The sequence below is a fragment of the Canis aureus genome, chromosome 38 (genome assembly GCF_053574225.1).
Source record: "Canis aureus isolate CA01 chromosome 38, VMU_Caureus_v.1.0, whole genome shotgun sequence".
Classification (NCBI taxonomy): Eukaryota; Metazoa; Chordata; class Mammalia; order Carnivora; family Canidae; genus Canis; species Canis aureus.
Genome location: NC_135648.1, coordinates 7,533,107 through 7,553,362, shown reverse-complemented (window position 1 = coordinate 7,553,362; position 20,256 = coordinate 7,533,107). Strand labels below are relative to the sequence as shown.

The following is a 20,256-nucleotide window of genomic DNA, read 5'->3' as shown; positions in this document are numbered from 1 at the left end:
CCAAGGTTCTATAACTCAGAGCCATGAGGTCTTATCCAGGGTGACGGAGAAGTTGAGGGAGACCGTGGAGAATAGCTCTTGGTTTCCATGAAGAAACAACACAAGGCATGCATGCAGTCTTTGCCTTCCCCTGGAGAGGTTGCCTATACTGTCCATTCACTAGTTCACTCAGGTTTCTTGAGTCCTTGTTTGCCTTGGGCTGGGAAGAGGGACCAGACAAAGGTCCTGCCTTCAAAGTGCCCCCTCCAGCAAGAGCAGCAGGTCCTGGAAAATGACCGCACAAGAGCACAGTTAACATCATCCAAAGGCTTAGAAAGGCCTTTAAAGAACAGAGGGAAGAAAAAGGAAATAAGGAGTCATAAGCCACAGGAAAAGCAAAAGGTAGAGAAAAGGCTATTGACTCTTCCTGCCAGATACCAAGCTGGTTGCTTTATATACATGAATTTATTTATCTTTTCATCCATCTTATGTGGTAGATTTTTTTTTTTTGCACAATTTAAAGTTAAGAGAAAGTGGGCATAATAAATTCCCTGATGTTCCCAGATCTAGTACTTGGTGCTTTACATCCTGTATTAACACTACAATGCTCCCTCCTTAAAAACATGACACTTGATCCGGCCTTAAACAATCACTAAGGTTTCCCCCAACAGAGAACAACCACAGTTACTCAGGTAGAGGGAGCTAAAGGAACGAAATTATGGCTATCAAACTGAATCAGAGACCACCGCTTAAGGGCAGGGATGCAGGCAGGTGGGAAGTGGGAGCCACCTCGTGTGTCCCATAAGCAGCTCCAGGCAGTGACGAGCCGTGGAAATAGGGAACGTGATCTGATTTTGCCCTTTACAGCTGCTGCTTTGATAGCCCTGTGAAGGATGATGGAAAAGTCAGATTCCCAGGCACTGATGAAATGCTATGGGTGGGGGGATGAGGGACCAGTAAAGAGATGATGACAGGAGCGCAGCAGAGAGACATGGAAGGCTGGAGCCATATCTGTGACATTTCATTAACTAACAGGGATGCATAGAATCCCAGGGGGTGTGTACTTGGAATTCTGAGAGTTTCCAGGAGACCTGCCTGAGACTCCAACCAGGATCCTTGGGACCACTTAGTAGGTATGCATTTAAATGAGATCAGTCCTTAAAGGTTTGCACATTCCTAAGAGGATGTTTCAGAAACAGACTGGGTCCTCAAAGCTTCAAGGCTCATGGGGATTCGGGTCTCCTTTGGGAAAGACAGAGGGAACCTGGATTCAAATTTCTCTGGACTCTGCCAAATATACATCCTTTAAATAGAAGGAAGAGCTGGTCTTGACTGAGCAGGCCTTTGATGCTCTATTGTCCAGAAAAAGAGCGGAGTTCTCAGGCACCAACTGTACTTGCCTGACCCGGGAAGAGAACCAGATACTCCAGATACTGGTCCTGTTAGACTGGATGGTCTGAGGCCGAGGACTCAAGATAACTGGGGCCACAGCAGCCCTCAGAGAAGACAGGGCTTGAGTCCAGCCAACCCAGAGGAGCCGGGGGGAGCTGCCGGGGTGACAGGGAATAGCACAGTGACGGAGCATGGCAGCAGAGAAGTGACTTCACAGAGCCATCACATGAGAGATAAACACAGGTCATGCTGAGGCCTCGAGGGGCCCAGCCAGAGGCCAAGAGGATGTGGGAAAAGTGATACGTGTGCACCCACTTGTGAGTAACTGCGTTAACAGTAAAAGGGGTCACTAAATGGAAATGATGACATTTCTAGTTCTAGTTCTAGGGCCTGGTTTCATCTTTATGTTGACCAAACATTCACTTGTCTTCTTCATCTCTCACCCCGTCTGTCTTCTCTTCCATGCACAGCTCTCTAAGGGCTCGAGGGTGACAGGGACCACACAGCTCTCTAAGGCCTGGAGGGTGACAGGGACCACGCACAGCTCTGTAAGGCCTGGAGGGTGACAGGGACCACGCACAGCTCTCTAAGACCTAGAGGGTGACAGGGACCACGCACAGCTCTCTAAGACCTAGAGGGTGACAGGGACCACGCACAGCTCTCTAAGGCCTAGAGGGTGAGAGGGACCATGCACAGCTCTCTAAGGCTTAGAGGGTGACAGGGACCACGCACAGGTCTCTAAGGGCTAGAGGCACTGAGGAGATCCCATCCCAGAGCTGGCCTGGCACCAGTTGCCTTCCCATCCCATGTCCCTTCCAAGACAGAGGCCAGGAGATGCTGGGGCTGGACTCGCAGACTGCCCTGCACGGTCCCTTCTAGTTAACACAATCTCTCACTTGTTTCCTTCTCTCAGCCCCCTACTCTTCTGTCCATTTATTTTCATCTTTTTCTTTCCCCTTTCTCTGTTTTCTCTTGCTTCTAAAATCTAGCTCGTGTGAGTAACGTTCATATGGTTATGAATACAGTCGGTTCTTTGTCATCTGTGATAATGAGAGGCGGGTCATGTGGATAACCCCAAACTGCAAACACTATTCATATACACGACTGAGGAACATTCCAGTCTGACTAACAATCTAATATTTGGTTTGGGCTGCACTCACTGGGTATCCATTAGCTCGTTAGCAGGAAGGGCATAGAGAGGTTAACCGGGCAAGCCCCGGGAAGGGCGACAGTACAGACACTGGCCAGGTCTCCTCCACTGAGCAATCGCCTGTGTGCACATCAGACTTTGTTGGTTTGTGTGATGAACGCTGCAGTGGCCTGTGTGGAGAGTGTGGCTGGGGACAGGGTACAGGCTGTCATAGGAGAAGGTGATCCTTTGCCAGAGGTTTGAAGAGACTAAGCCTCCAGACTAAGCCTCCAGAGACCAAGTAGGGTCAGCCGCTCAGTTCCAGGGTGGCTCAGCCTGCAGGGACAGGGCAGGGACAGGGCAAGGACTCCTCTCCAGATTCTGCTGTCAGTTTGATTCCCTGTGGGTGGCCCTGCATTAAGGAAATCAGCCCTCTTGGACATTTACAATACCAGACAGGACCCCATAGGAAATGTAAATTAGCTATACTCTAACACTCAGAGATGAGCACCATTAACGTTTTACTTATTTTTATTCTCTTTTCTAAGGTGACAAATGATGATTAGATAGATGGATAGATAGATGGATGGATGGTTGGATGGATGGATAGATGATAGATGTAGATGGTAGACAGATGTTCCACATAATGCTTTATATTTTACATTTTCTTTATACAATCTTGTAAGCATTTTTATATCATTTGATTTTTCTAATGTCTATTACATCTAATTTAATGCATACTGAATAATTTATAATTTATTATAATTTATAATATATATTTTATATATTATATACATTATTTTTATATATTATATATAAATATATATTTATATATTATTTTATATATGATAATATATTATATTATTATATATATAATAATTTATTAAATTTCTATATTATTGAGGGGCACCTGGGTGGCTCAGTGGTTGAGTGTCTGCCTTTGGCTCAGGTTGTAATCCCAGGATCCTGGGATCAAATGCTGTATCAGGCTTCCCGCCTGAAGCCTGCTTCTCCCTCTGCCTGTGTCTCTGCCATTCTCTCTGTGTCTCTCATGAATAAACAAAATCTTAAAATAAGTAAATAAATTTCTCCATTATTGAGATATTGTTTCCAATTCTTTGCTTATTGTACATGATATGGCAAAGAAAATCCTCCTGCATGCATATTTCTTCGAATTGCTGAGTTGATCCTTAGCAGAGATTCCTTTAAAAATGACTTTACGTGTAAAGGGGAACAAAGAGTTTTAAGGCTCTTGAATCAATTATCAAAAATTTTTCTAGCTCTTTTTCATGGCTTCGCAGAGGTGGTGGGCTGCTTTGGGATGAAGCTGAGCATCTGTTTCCCAGCCACGGGCTGCCGGGAATTCAGTGCAGTGGATGATGTTTGCAAACTTCTTATCTTTTATGAGGAGCAGAAGTTGCTGCTGATACTCTGGGTGAAGAATGGAAGGGTTATGTGGTGTGAATTCCTGTTGGGAACGACAAGCCAGGTTCCCCATGAAGCAGGGTGTCTCCACCCATGGCCATATCCATCTGCTACTGAGTGATGGGCATTCCTGTTACAGACCAAGGAGGACTGGAGAACGAATGCACACATCTGTGGATGCCCATCTGAGGGTTCTCAATTTCTTGTAAAAACAAGGAGGGGAAGGATATCCCTGGACTCACTCATAGGACTGCACCTCGTCATCTGGGGCCCAGAAGAGCTCGTAGAATGCACAGACCAGTCTCTCTGAAGAAGACACTGCCTCCCAGTATGTTGTGAGAAAGCCCCAAAACAAGGAAGATAGGACACCTAGGACCAATTAGCCCAAATTCTGCATCTTGTTACTCGAGGGTCCACACAAATGTGGGTGTATTGCTCCAAACAGTGTACTAAGAAGAATAAGGAAGGGCTGCAGGTTATGAAACTTTTGACCAAAAGAATGAAGGGGCCAAAGAAAAATGCCAGGAACAGATAACAAGAGATGGAGCCTATCCTCTCTGAGGGCTTCTGCCTCTGAGTCCAGTCAAAAAGGGGATGTTTTAAGTCTGAATGAGAATGGCCATCAGAGCTGCCGCCCACGAGTTCCCCCTGCTGCTGGCGCCTCCAGTCTCCCTCCCTCGACGGCTGCCATGGCTGAAGGGGAGGCTAAAGGAGATAAAGCCAAGGTGAAGGATGAGCCACAGAGAAGATCTGCAAGGTTATCTGCTAAACCTGCTCCTCCAAAGCCAGAGCCCAAGCCTAAAAAGGCCGCTGCAAAGAAGGGAGAGAAGGTACCCAAAGGGAAAAAAGGGAAAGCTGATGCTGGCAAGGATGGAAATAACCTGCAGAAAATGGAAAGGCCTAAACAGACCAGGCACAGAAAGCTGAAGGTGCTGGAGATGCCAAGTGAAGTGTGTGCATTTTTGATAACTGTGTACTTCTGGTGACTGTACAGTTTGAAATACTATTTTTTTTATCAAGTTTTATAAAAATGCAGAATTTTGTTTTACTTTTTTTTTTTTTTAAGCTATGTTGTTAACACACGGAACACTTCATTGTTGTTTTGGGGGAAGGGCATGTCACTAATAGAATATCTCCGAAGCTAGATTGATAACAAGAGGGAAAAACACCTTCCCCTTCTAGTTTTAAGAAACTTCCTCTTGGCTCCCAGGAGGAGGGATTCCTCGATGTTGACACACATGAGCCACCTTGGTGGTGTGGAAAAACTAAAATTCATTTTTTTATGTACTCTTCTCCCTCTCTGCCTTCAACATAGACTTGACTCCCTTAACCCAGAGACCTGTTGGAACCTGACTCCATGAAATGGTTCCCAGTATGTCAGGAAATCTGGACTTTACAGTGTCACCATTGAGATGGCGTCCCTCAAAAGAGTTCCTTTTTTTAGCTTGTGGATCTTCAGATTGATAATTCTGCCATTTTCATTTCATTTCCTGAAACTCCGGGTCTGCTTGTGAAAAGTTGTTAAACAACATGCTAAATGTGAACTGTCAACCCTCACTCTAAACTTGCCCTGTTCAGAGCATCACATGAAGACTTCATGGGGTTTTATAGTGGCTTTCTGATTTTGGTAGTCCATTGAAGAAGGGAGTTTGAAAGTTGTTGTATACTGTTAACAATTGGCCGCCCAAGTCCTGCCTGAAATACCATGATTGTTTATGAAAAGTATCTTTAATAAGGCTGGATACAGTTTGGCTTGGAAAAAGAGAGAGAGAGAGAGAGAGAGAGAGAGAATGACCATCAAAAAAGAGAGAAAAGTTTTCTAAGTAAGTGGCAACAATTTATTGGGGGTATAAGTATTGGACACTTGCCAACATTAAACATTCTGTTTCATGAGTAGAATTTAACATAGGTAAAAATGTGATTAAATATAATGACTTTTTTTGTTTTTTTTGTTTTGTTTTTAATTGTATTTATTTATTCATGAGAGACACAAGGAGAGAGAGAGACAGAGACATAGGCAGAGGGAGAAGCAGGGTCCCTCCCTGCAGGGAGCCCGATGTGGGGCTCAATCCCAGGACCCCGAGATCACAACTTGAGCCAATGGTAGATGCTCAATGACTGATTCACCCAGGTGTCCCAATAATTCAATGTTTTAATTAGGATTTCTTTGAATTTATTTTGAGAACATTTTTCCCATGCTTATAGAACTCTCAGTTTATAATGCTGCCCATTTTTCTATTGGTGATTCTTATTTACATGAGCTGTTCTTTTTTTTATGAGCTATTCTTAGGAACTTTATGTGAGCTGTATATTTATACATATGTATGTACATTTGTATATTAATCCTGGGCTATGTGCACTGCAAATTTTTTTCTCCATTTGTTTTTGGCCTTTTGATTTTGATGATGATTTTATTATTTAAAATTTTTAATTTAATTGTCCTCAAATCTTTGCCTTTACTTTGTGACTTCCTCCATGCTTTTATGTTTATAATTCCCTCTCCACTTTAAAGACTAGAGAATATATATTCATATTTCCTACATGCTTTGCTTTATTTCTTATATTTAATTTTATGATTCATGTTTATTTTTTGTATATAGTATGAAGTAAGGAATTTACTGGAGATCATTCTCCAAACTCTTTCTTGACTAATCCATTGGTTTATGATGTTTCCTTATCACATATTACACTGCCATACATGCAGTACACACCTTGATGTATCACCCAGACTCCCTCCCCCCTCAGGAATGAAAGACTCACTCCTCCAGCTGCAGAAGACAGCCCTTCCCCCAGCTAAGGAGAATTCTGATGGCCCTATCAGCCCCTCCCCATGTGGCTGAAGCCTGTGTTGGGATTGAATCAAAGCTCAATTTCTCCCTTTGCCTGATTTCACTTCCATTCCCTACTTGCTTCCATGATGATCCTAAGAACACTCCCTATCCCACATCCTGCAACCTAATCATCATCCCAGAGTCCCAGGAACACAGCCTGTGACACACATACATAGCGGCCCACAATCTATAACCCTAAACTTCTGAAAACTGAAAGCTGTTTATCATGAGTTTGGAGCCAACATTCATTTGGGAGAAAAATATGATCTATATCAGTAGGAGGCCGTTTATAGTTTTGATGTATCCTGCCCAGTTTTGTTACAGAAATATCAGTGTATTTGATTATGGAGTAACTGGTCCAGACTCCACTGAAGGTATTCAGTATTATTTAGGATACAACCAAATTACCTTTTAAATTCCAAAATGTTAAATTCCAAAACACATCTGGCCCCAAGAGTTTCAGCTAAGGCACTTGGACCAATACTGAGTGTATTTTGAAACTTACCTAATGCAGGTGTCCTTTTAATTCTAATATCATCATTAAACATGGTGAAATCTAATAATTAAAGTCTCTCCTTCAGCACTGCTATTCTTTTACAAAATAATTTTGTTATTCCCACCCATTTTACTCTCTGAAATTAACTTCAGAATCATTTACCAAATGACTCTTCAGACTGAGATTTTCACTGCAATAACATTAAGCCTAAAAATTCATCTGAGGAGTAATATCTTTAAAGTACTTAACCATCCCATGGAAGAACATGAGAAACCTATCCCTTTGTTTAGGCTTACTTTTATATCTTTAGCTGGATTTAGGTGGATTTTTAAATTCCTTCAGATAAACTCCACATATATTTTGTTGAGTTATGGCCATGAATTAGCATTAATCGTCATTCTGAAAGACACTAAGCCATTTTTTCTCCATTAATTCTCCTCATTGTTTCTTATTTGTTCATAGAAAACAAAAATTTCTTCGAACTTTTACTCTCTATTGCCTCCCTGAATCGACTGAATGGTCATGTTTCCCCCACAAATTCATATAGTGTTCAAACCTTCCCCCTCCACATGATGGTATTTGAAGCGGGGCTTTGGGAGGTAAGTCTTGAGAGCAGAACCTTCATGATTAGTGGGATTAGTGCCCTTATAAAAGGTATCTAGAGAGCTTTCTTGCCCCATTTTACCTTATAAAGGAAATCCGGAGAGCTCTCTTGTCCCTTTTTACCACGTGAGGGCATAGGGAGAAGGCAGCTGCTCATGAACCAGGATGTGGGCCCCCACCAGGCACTGGATCTGCTGGCATCTTCATCTCAGACTTGATGGCCTCCAGAACCATGATAAATCACTGTGTGTTGTTTAAGCTCCAGTCTGTGGTATTTTGCTCTACTAGCCAGAAGGGACCAAAACATTTCCTTTCTGAAATTACTTTAATTCTAAGAAATTTTCAAGTGGATTTCCTTGAATTTTTCCTCTATATACTTACGTCGTCTGCAAATAATGATAATTTTGTTCTCTCCCATTGAATATTCATGCACCCTCTTTCCATTTTCTGCATGTTGTGCTGGACATTCTGTTCATAACAATCTGAAATAATGATGGCAGGGGCAGGAATTCTGGTCAGCTTTCCAATCTTAATTGGAATTGTCCCTAGTGCTTCACTATTAAACATCACACTGGCTGATACTTCATGACACTTATTCTTAATCATCTACAGAAATATGTTCTCAGCTTTCTAAGAGTTTCTTTTTCTTCCATGAGAAATAGGTTACATTGTATCCTACATTTTTATATCTGCTGAAATTACTATATTTGTCTCTTTTGAAATACTGCTATGAAATAATATATTGATCAATTTCCTACTGGTGAACCATTCTTGAATTTAGGATAGACTATTTTACTGTAGTGGGTGAGTTGCACCAATTCTTTACAGAAATATGGATTTTCACATACATTTTTATAACTGAGATCAGCTGTGAGGCAGTAGAATCACCACGTGGGAAACAATTTAAAGATGAAGATCACAGGACTCAGAAGCCATAACCAAAAAGATAAATTTGTCTTTTGAATAATTTTAATTCTCTAATAGAAAACATGCCCCTCAGCCAAAAGACAATAGAAATTTGTTAAAAACAGCGAATTGGAGATCAATTCCATTATTTTCAAAGTGCTCAAGCAATCTATCACAAGAAGGAGAAGAAATCCAGTAGTAAAAAGAATAGTTGCAAACAGGTAGTTCACAGGGGGTAGAAGAAAAACTGTAAGTGGACAATATAATTTGAAACAATTCCCAAACTCTTTGATAATTAAAGAAATACAACTTAAAACTAAAACAGATAGCATTTTAAGTCTATTAATATAGCAAAATTCCAAACATTTGATGAAGACACCCGGTCCTGGCAAGGATGTGGGAAACCAGGTACTCGTATTCCTTATTGTTTCTAGGGAAGGGCTTGGCAATAGGTACCCAATTAAAAATCCATGTATATTAGATCCCAGCAACTCTGCTACTAAATATTTACCACATAGAGGTATTCACAAAGTATATGTAGAAAGTGCAAAAGTAAACCAAAACAACCAATATATTTACCAATCAGTCTTAATTTTGAGACATATCTTTTTGAGGCGCCTGGGTGGCTCAGTCGGTTAAGTGTCTGCCTTCCGCTCAAGTCATGATCTCAGGGTCCTGAGAACGGAGTCACTCCTGTTCCCTGCTAAATGGGGAATCTGCTTCCCTCTCCCTCTGCCCACCCCCAACTTGTGCACTCTCTCTCTCTCTCTCTCTCTCTCTAATGAATGAATAAAATCTTCAAAGAAAAACACACACACACACACATATCCTTTTGATGGGATAGTATGTTGCCATTAGGGAAAAAAATAGATTTCTGTGTACAATATATAGAAAGTTTGCAGTATAACTTATTGAACGAGAGAAAGCAACTTGAAGAAGAATGAGCATATTCTGGCCACATTTTTACACTTATTGAAGATGGATAGGTAAAGATAGATACTGGTATATGCATCTTTTTTGTTGTTCACACCAGAAGATATCTTTGGGGACAAAACTTGAATAAGATGGTGGCGAGAGAAGGGGGATACGGATGCTTTTTACTGTGTACTCTCTACACTGTTGGAATCTTCCACATTTCTTCTATTAAAGTGTAATATGAGCAAACATTTTTCTAAGACTTTCAAAACGCATTTTCTTTTATATATTTTTCTATATTAAATTGATAATAAGAATTTAATATTATTCGGCCCCATCCTTAAGGACTCTGATCCAATGGGGAAGAGTGGGACCCACAAATCTGAAATTTTTGCACATATTCCCAATACATTTAATGTAGGTAGCTGAGAAATATACTGAAAATCTCAGTTCTGTAGCTATGCTACTTCATTTTACCTCATTCAGATATTGATACCAAGGTTAAGTTATCGTAATAAATTATTTGCATGGCACTGAGGACCATATGGAAGTGTTGAATCACTATAATTTACACCTGAAACTAATATAACACTATATTAACTATACAGCAATTAAAATGAGAAACTTAATAAAAATTAGCATAAATAAATGATTTGTATAGCTGTCCATGATTTTCTATTATCTGAAAAGTTTTTTTTTATTTTAAAAATTTTTTAATTGGAATTCGATTTGCCAACATATGGTATAACACCCAGTGCTCACCCATCAAGTGCCCCCCTCAGTGCCCATCACCCAGTCACCCCATTCTCCCACCTCCCATTACACTACCCCTTGTTCATTTCCCAGAGTTAGGAGTCTCTCATGTTTTGTCATCCTCTCTGATTTTTCCCACTCATTATCTGAAAAGTTATATAGCATCAGAATTATCAATGCCTGGACAACTGGGGGGGAAAATTGCCAATAAGACAAGTGTCTTTCTGGAAATAAGTCTTTGATACCTTATTTATTTTCTCCAAAGCTAATTTTTCTATTCAATCTTCTATTTATTTTTTAAATCACATCAAGTCAATTATATTTTCAGTCCAAATTATTCAGATTTTCAAATTTATTGCCTTAGAATTATGCAAATAAATCTCTAATAGTTTTCCTCTCTACCATGTCTATTTTATAGCCCTTTCTTATTTCTCAATTTTATTTTTGAATACTCTCTCACTTTCTCCTGATTATCCTTATTTTTTTTTAGATTTTTAAAATTTATTTATTCATGAGAAACACAAAGAGAGAAAGAGAGGCAGAGACACAGGCAGAGGGAAAAGCAGGCTCCATGCAGGGAGCCCAATGTGGGACTCGATCCGGGGTCTCTAGGATCAGGCCCTGGACTGAAGGCAGCGCTAAACCGCTGAGCCACCCGGGCTGCGGTTATCCTTATCCTTATCCTTATTCTATTTTTATAAATCTTATCCTAAATCTATTCTATAAATATTCTTAAAGACGTGCCCCTTGAACTTTCTAATCAACACTAATTATTCTATTTCCATTCTCTAATTCTTTACTGTCTGCTTTTATTCTTATTTATTTCCCCTATTTTACTCAAATTTGTTTTGTTGCTTTTGAAACATAAAACTAGGGGCACCTGGGTGGATCAGTAGGTTGTGCAACTGACTTTCGGTTCTGGCTGGGGTCCTGATCTTGGGGGTCATGAGATCACCACTCCCCCCACCCCCCAGCCCTTGCCCCAGGCTCCCAGCTCTGAGTGGAGTCTGCTTGAGATTCTTTCTCTCTCCTCCTCTACTCCTCCCCCTGCTTGTGCTCTCTTTCTCTTTTTGCTTACTCTCACTCTCAAATAAATAAATAAATAAATAATCTTTGAAACATAAAACTGTCACTCCTAATAAATCACAAAAGTACATAAATTACTTGTTTTGTCTATAGATATACTGTTCACTTCATATGATAATTTTCTAAATAACTTTCCCAGTATCAGTTCACGATCTGTAGTGAAAATTTTATTTTCCCTTTTCGCTCAGTAGTTGTTTAAGAAATTTTAAGAAAATTATCACATGGTTAAATGCGTTTGCTTGTTTTAGTTATTTAAACCTGATGAAGAGCCAAAGTTATCAGAAAATGTAATTATGCTCTATCTGTATTTTCAAATCTGTTGAGGTTTTCTTTGTATCCCTAAAAATCCTGTATTTATTTTGTGAACATTCTACATGTATATTCTATTTTCAGTAGATATACATTAATTCATTTTTATTAAATAATACTTACTATTTAATCCTGCCAAATTATATTATCTAACTTAAGTCCTTGATTTTCAGTCCCCTAATCTTTCAAAATATGAGAGGCACATGGTAAATTTTCCTACAAGTTTACATCTGTTTATTTCTGTATCCTTTTATTATATGTGTATTTTTTATTTTTGAACTCAATTTTACAGTCTTTAACTTATTAAAATATATGTGTGGCATGTTTCAGCTGCTTTATTTTAGTTCATGAAGTCATTCATCAAATATTCATTTAATGCTCACCTGTTCAGTAACAGTTGACAGAGCCCCTTGATACAGTTCTGGCCAGTAAAATGAAGCACGATTCTGCTGGAGCATCTGATTCTCCACTTTCTCCTTCTTCTGGCCTGGATGTGGTCAACCAGCTGGAGCCACAGCAGTTTCCTTGTGAACAGGAGGGCAGGATCAAGACTTGTAGATATATCTCTAAAGATGATTTATTTCCCAAAACAACACCAACAACTAACTACCTCTGGAATCTTTATTATAAGAGAAAAAGTAATCCCTATTGTTGAATATACTGTTTATTGGTTATGGTGTGTTTATAGTTGAATACATTCCTAACTAATATATCTTTATATCTACTTCAAATTTTTCAAAGACATATGTGAAACTACAATTTTTTAATTATAAAGGCAGTACACTGCAATAATTCTCTATGCGATAAAACAAATTAGGATATTACTAATTATCTGCATTCTCCAACCTTTATAAATGTAATTTGTGAAACCAAAATTTCATTTTGGTTGAATTTGTTTATATCATGTTACTTTTGCACTGAATTTTGGAATCATAATTGTAACAATTATTTAGAATTAACATTTTTTTTCTCAATGTTATCAGTTTACACTATGGTTCTTTAATGGTTGAATTTGTCCATTCACGGGTAAGAGTGTTTGACTCATCTTCGGAGCAGCTGTCATGTTTTCGAGCACACATCCACAAGAGTGCTATTTTTCTCCGAAATCCTTCCATGATTAAAAATGCCTTTCTTTGGCCTTTAAGCATGAACATTTCAGACAACAACCTTTTGTATTACTGTAAGAACTCTTGGGTTAACATTTTTCATCAAAACTCTGCCTTTTTAAAACTTTCTTATAAAGTTTTATAAAATATTAGGAAGAATAGCCTAAGGGCAGCACAAATTTTCTTCTTTGTTAAACTACATGTTTTTCAATTCTTTTAAAAAAAAAAAAAGAGTTGCAAGAATATGCTAGTCTATCAATAGTTTATCCTGAAAGATGGTGTAAGCTCCTTGGATCACAATCCACATTTGTGAAGTGCTGCTAATGCTGCTGATAATGGTGATCGTTTTAGATCAGTCAAGTTTTCGTCTATGTATCTTTCCTTATTCTTTCTTTTGTTTTGGTCTCTCTCTTCTGAATGTTGCTTGCCTAAAATTGGTTTTCTGTTCTCTATAGCAAATTCCTCTCTCTAATTTTTTAAGATCTTTTTTCAGCATCTATAGCCAGATATATTTGTCTACAACATATCTCCACATCACCATTGTCTCTATATCACTGACTTGACTTGATTCTCTGCATTACCTATTCTACTTACTACTTTCAAGGCATATTTTGATTCTTCTGTTGCATTTTTAGGTTCCCAGAATTCTCTTCCTGCCCCTGTCAGATCCTTTTTCATGTCTGCTGGCATTCCCGAAGCCACTTTTATCTCATCTCTCAACTCTTGCTTCACAAGCTCACGCTTTCTCCAATTTGTTGAGAACGTAAAGAGAATGTGGTCTAGGTGACTTTTCTTCTCTTCTGCGTATGTTTTTTCTCATGTGGTATTATCCTTGGACAGTATAGATTTATGAACAACTGCACTATTTTTTATAGGCTTCATGTTATCTTTTTGTTTGTTCATCCTTGACTAATGGAACTTGAGGATTTATTTTGCCACCTGAGTATTCCTTAATGGGTTGTTCTTAACAGACATTAGCAAATAATTGACTGATAATCTTCTTTTCTGGTTGTGATAACTTGGCATCTGAATTATCATAGTTGCTTTGATGGAAAAGTGGAGTAAGGTGAATCAAGTACAGTTTTCTTGCTGCCACACTACCAGACACTTTGCCTTTTTCTAAAAAGGGAAACCCCATGGTTCATGGATGCAAATAAAAGATTGCAAAACCATGTTTCTTTAAATCACCTAAAAGTGATTAAAGGGAAGCCAGTAAATTTGATTGCTGGTACACTATACCCAATCTGCAGTAGGGAAGCTATACAGGAGAGTGGTTCAAGTAGGTTTAGGGGCTTCTTGGGTTTCTGCCTCTTATCCACTTCCACACAGTGAGACCACAGGAGACCCACATGTGTGAATCTCAGTTCTCTCATGTGTAAAACCATGCTAATTATACCACCTCATAGGGTTATTGGGAAATTAGGTAGAGTACTATATGTTGTATGCCTCATATTATTAACGTATGTTAGGCATCGTTGATGCAGAAACCAGTATATGACAAGTATTCAAGAAAGTATAACAACTACAAATATTTTGTTAGTTGTACAATATTTTGTAAGACCTGATATTTTTTATTTTATTTTATTTTTTTATTTTTATTTATTCTTAAGTAAACCTTCTGTACTAATTTCTTGCAAGTGCCCCGTAATCAAATTCCAAAATGAACACAATGGCACTTTTTAAAAACAATTTAATTAGCTTTATTCACATAAAAAAATGCAGGATCACAGGCCCATTGCCAGCCACTAGTCAATCTGAGCAAGCTAACAAGAATATGGAACCATTTCAAGAACCCTTGGATTTACTTATTAAGAACACATTCGATTTTTGACTCAATTTTACATACTGGTAAGTAGCTTAAAAGATTCATGATAAAGTCTTTTGACAGACAAAGAAAGGCTAAATGTTACCCAGAATTTTATTTCATTTTTATCAGGTGGAAATGCTTTCCCTGTTGACATTTTTGCCAACTTAAGTTCGCAGAAAGAATGTTTTCAGTTAGTTACAAATATCAAAATGGATGGTCACCTCAGAGGGAGGGAAATGGGGAACCAGAGACCCAGGGGGCCTATGAACAACTGCAGGAAGCAGCACTTCCTTCTCTTTGGCCAGCCCTCCACATAAACCTGATGGAAGATACAAATAAAATTTGGATATTCTTCTTCAGATTGAAAAATTAGAGACACTTAATAACTGCCTGCTTTATAATTAAATTGATTTCTTTAAAACTTTGTGGGAAATACTTATATTGAAAATCCTCTTCCTTAGGCGTTTCATAGCTTCATGAATTACTGTTGGACAAGACTTGGAGGGGATGGAATGGCTTGAAGCCTTCCACTGGGGTTGAACAGCCCCTGGAGACCACAGGAGGGGTCGTGTTCTGACGCCTCAGGTGTTATCCTGAATTGAGGGGAGCTGCAGAATCAAAATCCTTTTACATCTTTCTGCTCAAGAGAGCCACCTACTGTGTTGCTTTTACATTGTCCATGTCCACCCTAGGTAAAAACAATATTATTTGGGGGAGAAATTACATTTTTAATGATTCAAACATTTTAATGGCTTTTTTCATTCTCACAATAGAAATGTATCCATGACTTTAGGAAAGTGGTTCCTTCTCCCTGAAGTGTAACAAATTCTCAAAGAAGAGTATTTGACTAGATATGTAAAATGTCAGAAAGCACTAGTAATTAAAATCTAGCCAAGATAAAGAAAAAAAAGTCTTCCCAATGATGGGGTGAGTTAACTACTGGGGAGAAGGAGGAGATGAAGCACACCTAACTTGAGCCACATCCTTGTATTTCCCAATTGGCTGTACCTGTAAATGTGTAACATTTATCCTGCTCTTTGGAAGATGGCATGGGATGTTTGATGACCACCCTCCAGGTATCTGAAACCCTACATTGTAGGGTCATGTCAAACCAGCCACCACAAACTATGTGACTTTACACAAATCCATTTATTTCTTGAAACCTCAGGTTAAGCATCTTAAATATGAGGGCAATAACTAAATCAGAGGCCCAGGAGCATTTGTTTAAATAAATATGGCCAGAACCCAAGCATATGAAAAGATATAAAATTGGAGCACTACTGAGGAACCCTAACGCTCTGTGGGACTCTGTTTGCAAACTAGGAGACCAACTGATTTTGTAGACATTCTGTAGCACCAAAGCTCTATGGTTCTAAATGGAATATGTTAACCACAACAACAACCAGAGTCCTGTGTCTCCATCTGTACAAGGTGTTTGTGAAGTCCAGCACAATGGAAATTGATCCACATTATGTCATTTTAAAGATGAAGAAAAGAAAATAACAGGGAAAAAATTAGGTCCACTCTAATTAAGAGTCAAAGAGGAAGAAGGTGGTTAGTATTTTTGGTTTTTTTCCAGAGTTCCAGCCTCTCCTTTGAACTGGCCATGCAGGACACTGAGCCCCTTCCAAGGAAAAGAGATGGAATGTGCCAGAGCACTCACTAACATGAATGTTCTTCCACTTGAAGTCTGTAAGATCGACTTGTACTGACACTGGAGAGAAAAACTGCGTAGTATGAGCCCTTTGTCCTCATAACAGGTTTGTCCTATTTCTTGCTTTGTGAACTAACATAAATCGAACAGAGCAATGCACTCAAACCACACTGGACTTGATAATATAAAGGAAGAATCAATGGGGAGTAAGTGTGCAGCCTACTTTACAAAGTCAACAGATCATAGAAGCACTGTCATCCCTCACACTTCCTCCCCCAGATGTGGCCTCCCAGCCTCTTTTCTTCTTGGGACATGCAGGGAATTTTACAGTAGTTCATGACTTGTGGTCACTTAGGGATTTGGAACTTTTTTATGGAACCCTTATTTTTAACCATTCAGGTTCCATCCCCTTTCTTTAGTTAGTCTTGATGTATAGCTGTTTCCATATTTATCCTTCACATGCCCAAATTCCCTAAATATTCAGAGATACAGCCAACTCTCAATAGATGCCTGTTTGATAATAGATGTATTTTCTATATTATCTCCTGTTGTATAATAGATCACTCCCAAACTTAGTGGCTTTAACAATAAATATATGTTATCTCACAGAGTTTCTGTAGATCGTTACCTTGGAAGCTGGGTGATTTCAGCTGGAGGTCTTCCATGAGGCTGTGGTCAAGATGTTGGCCCAGGGTACAGTCACTTGAACCCTCATCTGAGTCTACAGAATCCCCTTGCAAAATGACTCACTCACAGGACTGTCATAAAGAGTCCTAGATTCCTAATTGCTGTTGAAGGGAAGTCTTAATTACTCCACGCCAACCTTTCAATAGCACTGCTTGAGTGTCCTCACAACATGGTGGCCGATATCCCCTGGCATGAGTGATCCAAGTGACAGAGATCAAGAAGGAAGACATCATGCCTTTTATGATCTAGTCTCTTAAGACATACATCATCACTTCTAGAAAACTCTCTTCATTTAGAAATGCTGAAGCCATGTCCAAGGGGTGAGGATGGGAGGGGGTGACATTCAGTCTCCACCTGTCTAAGAGAGGAATATCGAGCAACATGTGAACATATTTTAAAACTTCCAAAATCTCTTTAGGATAGTTCAGGATAGAAATGATTCAAAAATGAATCATAAGGGTAGCAATTCAAATGACAAAAGAATTCTCTGAAGGACTCTGTAAGTTGGCAGCAACAAAGTACACGTAAGTATTGGTTTTCAGATCATTGCTTACTTGACAATGAGATTGGGAACCAAAGGATCTTTAATTGAAATGTTAGCATTAGAAGAAACTTTGTAATAATCTTGTAAACTAATGGAAAAATTATTTAATTCACAGAGATTTTCAGGAACACACCTGATGTTTATAAGAAATACACCTTACAATTTTTCTGCTATGATGATGAAAGGAAGTCAAAGGTGTTAATGTAAGATGCTGATGAAGATGTTAATGCTTCTAATATAACTGGTGGTGAAAGGAATGCATAGATGGCTGCAATAATCCCTTCTTTGAGACTATTTTTGTTATTTTTGCCGTATTGTATAATAAAATTCTGGAGAGAAATACAATGGCAAACACTGTACAGTTTTCATTGCACGTGTCAGGGATATGGGGTGGAGGAGACCAAAGTTTCATATTAGTTTACAAGACCAACAGTTAATTCCTGTCAAAAGTAAATAAGTAAAATTCCATCAAATGAGATCTTTTTGGCACAGAGGCAAACAATCAACTTGTGTTATTTTTTTTTCACTTTTCCAACAGTGTGTTTCATCAACATACAACTATAGTGCCCTCTTTCTCTCCTCACACCAAAAATAAAAATAATTACAATTACAATAAAAGGCTTTTTTGGCAAAGCCAAAGACGTTTACACTTATGAAACAAACTATTTTTAAGTTCCACTGATAGACTTGTGGACAAACTGCCCGAATAAATACTGCTCTTCCTTAGCCAATGACTGGGTGTGATGGATTAAATACCAAACAAGAAAAAGTAACAAGTCTCCATGACACTCTCCATGTTTTCTGGCATTTCTCTCTTCGTGGGGATTGTTCATCTCCCCCGTCTTGAACTGTCTGGCTATGAGCTCTGTATTTCCGCCCTGAGTGACACTTTTGCCATCTGTACCTGTTTGCCTCCTACTGAAATGCACCAAGTGTGTTCCAGACACCAGTGAATCTTTTGCCTCAGACAGGTTTTGATTTACTTAGCACCTATCAGCTAAGAAGGCTTCAGTGTCTAGAGTTGTGTGACTGTAGAGAGTTTTAAGAATGGAAGAGGTTCTTTTATAAAGTCAGTTCTCTCCTGTTATCTCTGCAGCCTTGCTCTCCCAAGTGAGGCCCATGAGCTAGACAGCTCAAATGACCCAAATCTCTGATGCCACTGCAGACCCGTGGAATCAGAATCAGGGCTTCTTAAGAAGATCCCCCTTAGGTGATTCCTATATGTACGTAAGTTTGGGAAGCAGTGCCCAAACCATTTCAAACTCAAAAACATTTACATTCCACATAAATGAGAAAGCTTTACACATAGACTAGACCATCAGATGGTTTTCCTTGTTGGGTCATACTGGGAAGCTCACCATAGACTCAGGCTGCAGAAAAGAAATTACAAGATGTTAATGTTCACATGAGGGTGGCTTCCCTCCATGTGTGGTGGGAAACTGAGCTATGCAACCGGACCATCAGGCCCAGCCAAGCCAGTGTTGTAGCCAAGAACTCCTAGCAGAGGTTTGCAAACAAAATCCTTCAGACAGATGAATTCTGGCTGAAGGGAAAAGCACGAGGCCACAGCATACACCCAGTTTATGGGAAAGGAGACCAAATTCAGACACATTTAGCTCTGTTAGCTTTCCTGGGTTCCCCCAACTTCTTATTTCTCCATTGAGTTATTCACAAACAGGATGACCATTTACAAATCTATGTACAAAGGGCCAGTGCTTCACTGCTGAAAAGGAGCAAAGGCATAGCTACTGCCATCCCCAAACCAAAAAGCTCCATTTGGAACTGAATCAGAAGCAGAGCTATACACTCACATCTGCAAAGAGCAAACACTCGTAACATTGAAATATTTGAAAAGCCACCATAATTACTGGCTAACAAGAAAAGCATAATACAGATTCCAACTAGCTCTCAGTAGATCTCAGCCCCTTACTTTCTTATTCAATATTCCATGACACCAACAAGGCCTGAGAGGGTAGCATTACCCTCTCCGTTTTACAGGTAAGGAAGGAGGTACTGAGCGGAGAAGTAAATCTCCCATTGTGACAGCTACCAAGTCCCAGAACCATAACTACATCCGGGCTCTGTGATTCCAACGCAGTGTTGTGTCCTCTCTACACACTTCTACACACCACTTGAGAGATTATCGAAGGCTTATCCCAACTACTCCTAAGCAACTAGTCACTCTTCCTTGTGATGGAATTGCAGAGTGATTTGGAAACTGCAATAAATAAAGCCCCACCCCTTCCCCAAGTCACTACTCAGAGGTCACTTCTATTCTTAAGTAAATTAAAAATAATCAACTTTGAGATAATAGGAATGTAGCCACTAGTCTTCCTCAAATCAGCCAGACATGAAAGACTTCATGCTTCATGCTTCCTATTTAAGCCGTCATTTCCTAAAGCCTTTGGAGTTGGGTTTAACTATTCTAGAGTCATTTTTTATTCAGTTTTGCAAATGTGGCTCACAGGATTGTGTGTTTCTTCAAAGGCAATGTATAGAACCCACCCAAACTCTAGTCTGCTTGAGATTCTCCCCCAGAGAATGCATCGTTGCAAGAAAACTGGAGCTGATGTCCATGGTCTTCCCAGGGCAGTCTCTGAAACACAGTGGCCAAATGGAATTAGGCAAAATTTA

At 39.3% G+C, this 20,256-nt stretch overlaps 1 long non-coding RNA gene across 2 annotated transcripts in view; it reads right to left on the bottom strand.

Moving 5' to 3' along the window:
- The window catches only part of LOC144307076 (uncharacterized), a 130,396-nt gene that overhangs the window by 27,248 nt on the left and 82,892 nt on the right, over positions 1–20,256 (bottom strand). For both annotated transcript variants that reach the window (XR_013374048.1, XR_013374049.1), the window contains exon 5: positions 12,208–12,348. This is a non-coding gene — a long non-coding RNA (uncharacterized LOC144307076). The remainder of the gene's footprint in view (positions 1–12,207; positions 12,349–20,256) is intronic.